At 33.0% G+C, this 6,548-nt stretch overlaps 1 protein-coding gene across 5 annotated transcripts in view; it reads right to left on the bottom strand.

The window, feature by feature from the left end:
• The window catches only part of HDAC4 (histone deacetylase 4), a 43,708-nt gene extending 43,143 nt beyond the window's left edge, over nucleotides 1-565 (bottom strand). For all 5 annotated transcript variants that reach the window (XM_018455254.1, XM_018455256.1, XM_018455258.1 and 2 more), the window contains exon 1: nucleotides 78-565. The gene's annotated coding sequence lies outside the window, so the exon portion shown is untranslated. The remainder of the gene's footprint in view (nucleotides 1-77) is intronic.
• Between the last annotated feature and the right edge of the window lie 5,983 nt (nucleotides 566-6,548).

Genomic DNA, 6,548 nt, shown 5'->3' with positions numbered 1-6,548 from the left:
CAGCCACAATCGCGTTCCCAAACGATCGTGGAAAAAAAAGAAAAAAATAGAAAGAGGACACAGTTTTTTCCATTTACCTCTCATGCGGGGTGTCCGATCCGGATCCGTTCCCGTAGTCCTCCGCCAGGCGATTCGGATGCTGCTACCAACACGTACGAGAAAAGTGGAAAAGGAGAGAGAGAGAAAGAGAGAGGAAATAAAGAGAGAGGGGGAGAGATAGATCCGACGACACTCGAAGTCACCATAGGTCGTGTCCAATGTTCCCCGTCCTCTCTTACAGCGACTCAAACTATTCCGCACCGCACAATCTCACACACGATCGATCACGGGCCGATAACGATTGCGGGCAACGACGACGTTACACCGCGACGTGTAAGCGCGTGTAAGCGCGCGTAAGCGCGATAGTGTGCGGATGCACCGCCGCGGTTACACCGATGGCGAACGATGACGCGCTCGCGGCGACGATCGCTGGCACGCGGGACGAAGGTCGCATCGGCAGGCACGAGAACGGAGTCAACGGAGCGATCGAGGAACAAACTGCGGCGGCAAAGAGATACACACCACACGATACGCAAAGGGATACTACCGTGCATCGCGCGTCGCGCGGCCGTCGCGGCCGCGTCGTAGTCACACACGTCGCACCTCTCTTCTCTCTCACGCCTCTCGCCTCGCGCGCGTTCGCGACCTCCGCGCCGCCACGCGGCCGTTGTCGCAGATTCGATTATTTATAGACACTCAGCATTGTTGTATCCACGCGTTCCCTCACGCCTCAGGATCGTCTCTCGCGACGCCGGTGCCATGCCGCGAGCAAACTCCACTTTCGTTTCGCATTGTAACACGTAACGCGTTACAATAGTCCGGGGATATCGCAAGATTGGCAAGTAAAGAATTACCGCTAATAATATCGTACAACGCTGATCTAATCAATTTCCGAATAAAAAATTATTCCATCTTATTATTTACAGTTGTACTTAGACTATACAAATAATTATAGATTTCTTTGTACAATTTTCAAAATGTAATAAAAGTTTGGATAAACTTAAATTCTGAAATTTATGTAATTATTACAAAAAAAACTTGAGTTAAATTTTCCTAGTTGTTACAATGTGACATTTATTATGTCACATTGTAACAACTAGGAAAATTTAACTCAAGTTTTTTTTGTAATAATTACATAAATTTCAGAATTTAAGTTTTCCTAGTTGTTACAATGTGACATAATAAATGTCACATTGTAACAACTAGGAAATACAATGTGATTTATTATTCATTATAATTAATTCTTTAATAACATTTATTGATAATTACAAATGAAGTAATAATTTAATAGAGTCCTATGTTATGAAAATTTTATATTGCATCTTAACTAATGCATTTGATTGTCTATATAGAGAATATCTATAATTTACTTTAACGACCGAATTTGACGTAGGATTCGATTATTAATAAAATATATAATTATGCATTATATACTACATATCAGGCGTAAGAGTTTATTGTATACGTCTTTGACATTATTCTCAAAATAGAGCTTCTTGTCTTTCGTTGCGGATATACATGGATACGCGGGTGAAATAGATAATTGCGGATATTCGCGACACGTGTCGAACGCATATAAAACGTTCCGGGCAAATGACACAAACCGATTGAACCGGGACGCGATGCAAACGTGTGGCGCAAACGTGCATTACGATGACGTGGGTGGTGGTTCACTTCGTACGTCATTCTATTCAACATCGTTTCCTCGTCATAAATAGATGAGCCTGATTAATCACCAGGGAGCTAGTCTTATTACGAGCTTGAAAAATCGATATTTTTCTTGCAGTTGATATTTATATCTTGATCAGTTATATCGCAATTACGTCTACCCACGTGAGAGAGGTGATATATCCAACGCTACCATATAGAATAGTCATTAAATGTCTAAATGCCTCGCGCAATATTTAACATTCGTATTTAAATGAATATATGGCTGAGTATACGCGCGGTATCTTTCGAAAATGTAGTTTTTTATTTTGCAGGATTGCATCGAGAGAAAACTAAATTTTTCTGTAATTTTACAATTAATTATCTAAACACAGATTAATTGTAATTATATCCATTAATTAATCCATGTAAAATAAATAATTCAAGTGCATTTGTGTACTTATTTCTTATTGTTAGTATTTAAGTGTTTTGCTCAAATTTTAAAAAAGATTTAATAACTAGAATTTCGGTCAAAGTAAATATAATAAAAGTCTCAAAAGATCTGTAAATTACACAGAAGGCCAGTTTCTCTATGACAAATGTACGATAATCTGAATGGATTAAAAATGTATTACATCGCTATCGGAAGTCCGTGGGCGCTGTGGTAAACTACTACCGGAAGTTGTATCTTATCGCCAGCCCTTTGTTTTCTACGCCTTAATTCAACGAAATCGTAATAATCACAGATTACGCTTATCAAATTGTATGGTCATGCTACGAGGAAGAAAAAAGAACACACGTAGTCGTATCGCGTCGTTCATTCAGACTTCTGATCAAACTAGATAAATAGAAATTCTATGTTATAAATGTATTTTTGTCTGAATAAATTCTGTAGATATAAAAAAGAATTATTTATTGATAGATACTTTATAAGCTGTCTCACAAGATTTATGATCTCAGAATTTTAATAAAAACGTTTTAATAAATTTAAGATTAATATTTGTATAGCGATTACATAATAAAACATTATTCTTGTAAAAGAATATATGTATATCTGGACGTTATATATTTTACAAATTTAATCTAAAATATAATTATCAAAGAATTTAATTTCTCATTAAAAAATTATATATATATATATATAATAAAAATAATATGTTCTTCCAAAAATACTTATCAAAGTTTTGATCTTTTATAAAAATTGCAGAATTTTGAAAAATTGAGTTTATTAGAATTTCATATAAATCATATCTAGCTATTTTATAAATTTGATTGGAATGGGAATCACATTTTATCAATATTTCCTTGATCACGTTATCGATAAATCATGAAGCGAGAAATCATTATTTCGTTTATTTAGATTAACCGTACCTCTGCGCAAATTTATATTTGGTCCGAAATCGCGCTCTCTGATCACGTAATCCCGAGGGCGCAATTGCACTCCGATTTGCAGTTTGTAAAAGTTTGCTCTACGTAAAGAAATATGATTTTGGAAAGTGCTATTTTCTATAAAAAATTTAATAATATTATGTACATATTTATAAATTATATATTAAATCCATAAATTTTCTATAAAAATATGCCGATAAATAAACAGAGACCATATTTGTATACCTATAGCATAAAATTACAAAGTCAAATTTATAAAGGAGAAAATGTGGATATGAGATATGTGCTTTTTGATGCGTAAAAATGCGATAAAATTTTATGACTTCATTGTATCTTGACTACTTGTATCTTGAACCTGAAATGTATTTTTCATCGGGGAAGTACGTGTTATTTATAACGTTGTTACTTTTTATCGTTACTTTGTTATAATTATGATTTGGTAATACCAGAGTTGGAAAAGTCAATCGTTACTTGTAACGGATTGGAAAAGTCATTCGTTACTGAAAAAATTAACTCGTTATTTGAACAAGTTATTTTTACTACTTATAATAACGAATAAAGCGCGTTATAAGTAGCGAATAATGTTTTTCAGTGACAAATAACACGTGATGGTGATAAATTACTTTTTAAAGTGACTTTCCCAACCTTAACACAATCTTAGCGTTTAGTTAATTATCGTTAGACACAAAAAAATTGCAACGTCATTATCAAATCGTTATTATAAAAAGTAACGATGATAGTAATGATATTACTATACTTTCATTTCTACTATTTTTTATATGTGAAGGTAAATTACAGACTTCAGTTCAAATGACGCATCGAAATTTTTTGCATTTCTTGCCTAAATTACTTATCTTGTATATTAATATTTTTTTTACCTCCTAAATTAAATTTACCATACATATTTGAGAAATACGATTTTGTGTGACGTCCTTGCTTTGTAGACTACTACTAAGTGATTTTCTTTAAAAATCATGGATAAGGAGTGATACTTTTCTCGTAAAATATTATATAAAATAAAAGGGAAAAGTTACAATCTTCCCTCGCAACGAATTTCTTGCACGTAATATTAAGCGTTTTCGCGCTTTTGATGAGCGTATTCCTTCACGTGAATCTAATTCGATCAATAGAATTCTTTTTTTTCAGCCGAAGGCTAAAAAAAAGAGCCACCTTCCAATCACGTGTCTTCTTCCAAAAATAACAAGCAAGGTCACGCTAAGCGGGTTTTCTCTTGCCTATCATCAACCCTCACTATCGCCCGCCCTAAACTCTATATCGATCCATCGAGCTGGATATCATTAAATACATCGGCCGAATGGAGCGTAACATTTCATGCATATGTATTGTTATGTAAAAGAAGCGGCTGGAAAATTATCGATTTTATTTAAGCCGTTGAACAAAACGATCACGCATTTTCCTCGTTATAGGAAACAGAAATGTTCACGAAAACGTTAAATATAAAAAAAAATCCCAGTATTTTTACAATGTTTTATTTTACTATCTATATGATTCTGTGGAAAACTGACAATGAGATTTTGCAATTTACATGTTGAACACTTTACATCAGTTGAGAATAACTAAACTTATACAGGGTATCCTGAATTTAAATGGCCAAACTTCGGAAGCGTGTGAGGAATAGATAAACTAACAATAAGATAAAAAAAGACTTTTAGAGATATCGTTTTTGCTTCGTTTCGAAGAAAATGTAAAAAAAAGACAAAACGTAGTTTTCGTTTTTGTACTTATTTATTACTTATTTAGTCATACTTATTTTCACGTTGTCACTTGCTTACTGCATAATAAATATTGTTACATGTTGGTCTCTTGCAGTAATGCAAAATAATAACAGTTCGTGTTGCAGCATACTAATCTGGTCAACATAATGACTGATAAAACAAAGTAAAAACGAGTATATTTCTATAACACTTTTTTTCTTAGTTTATCAATTTTCTACACGCTGCCAAAGTTTTTTTGGTCATTTTAATTCAAGACTGTATAAATAAACCTTTACACTTTTGTAATCTACGATAAAAAACTTTTTGGAGAAAAAATATTTTCGAAAGAATATTTTTTTTTCATATGCTTATGAGGATAATGAAAAGCAAAATAACAAAGTAATTCCAATGTGGCATAATATGCGAATCACGTAGCGATGTATTTTTATAATTTGTACAAAAGGTGATGGAGTAAGTCAGGCGACTCTAATACATTCAGAGCCTCTCAGTTGCTTCGAACTATTTATAGCAGGTCGCTCGATATGATGTACTAACTTTATTTTTAGCTGCTTACCTAGCTACAGCCCTTTCACCCCTTAGTATGACACCATATAACAGCCGGGCACGCGAAAGCTGTTGGCACTTACCTGAAAATAAAAGTAAATCTCTTAAAATTATATGCTAAAAAAATAATACAAACATGTTTATATGTTATCAAACATCAATTAATCTTTATTGGAATACATTTTTTTACAAAGTAAATTCCAACGAATAATATCCATTTCCAATAATTTCTATTGATAATTACACAGTTATAAATATAGATATATGAAAATTAAAAAAAATTTTTTGAATACGTATGAAAAATCGTTGATAAAAAGCAGTTCATACGTACAAGATAATTTTTTATTATTAAATGTTAAATAACTTTTTAACAGAATTTATTGAGTTGCATAAAAAGTATTTAACATATTTTGCGTGGGTCGCACAGGATTATGTTTTATATTAATAGTCATTACTGAAATATCAATTCAATTTTTAGTTTTTATAAATTAACAAAGGTTATACGTATCTTCTCACAATATAATTATCATATTTTTATTATTAGGAAAAAGTCGGGATTATTTTTACATATTTGCAGCATTAAAATGTTAACTTATCGAAATTGTCGCTTTCATTTTCGGATTTGTATGTCCTCTGATTAAAATTATATCGCTTTCACGGAAAACGTGAGCTTTAGTGGAACCTGATAGAGTCACGCGGAAAACTAGACGCAAGGATTGCATCGAGCTGTTTCGATCTCAGCATGAGGTCGTCCGGAACGTATAAATATGTTCTTGAAAAAATCGACTGGTTTTAAAAAAACCGCGCATTTCTCTCTCTCTCTCTCTCTCTCGTCGTGGACATCTTGTTGTGGACGAATATCGAAATGGCTCGTGTTTCTGAACTGTTACTTTCTATGTGGAATAAAAAAAATAAAAATATACTTATTTACAGCTAATTTTTTATTTTTATCTATTCTATCTATTGCTTCCAAGCAAAGCAAAATAAAGAACCTAACAAAAAATATCTAACGAAAAAAATTCATACATTGAGAAAAAAATTATTTGTATGTAGTTAATACAGATTTTTATACACAATTCGACATTTAGATTGCGAACCTTGATTGGATACTTGATTACCGCCTAAGTGGTAAGTGTTTTCGCATCTTGGGGCCTAGTTAAATAACTATCGGATACCGAATTGATACAGAAGCAT

Source organism: Mycetomoellerius zeteki, unplaced genomic scaffold (genome assembly GCF_001594055.1).
Source record: "Mycetomoellerius zeteki isolate Tzet28-1 unplaced genomic scaffold, Tzet1.0 scaffold471, whole genome shotgun sequence".
In the NCBI taxonomy this organism is placed as follows: Eukaryota; Metazoa; Arthropoda; class Insecta; order Hymenoptera; family Formicidae; genus Mycetomoellerius; species Mycetomoellerius zeteki.
Note: the sequence above shows the minus strand (reverse complement) of the source record. Positions and strands in the feature narration are given on the sequence as shown.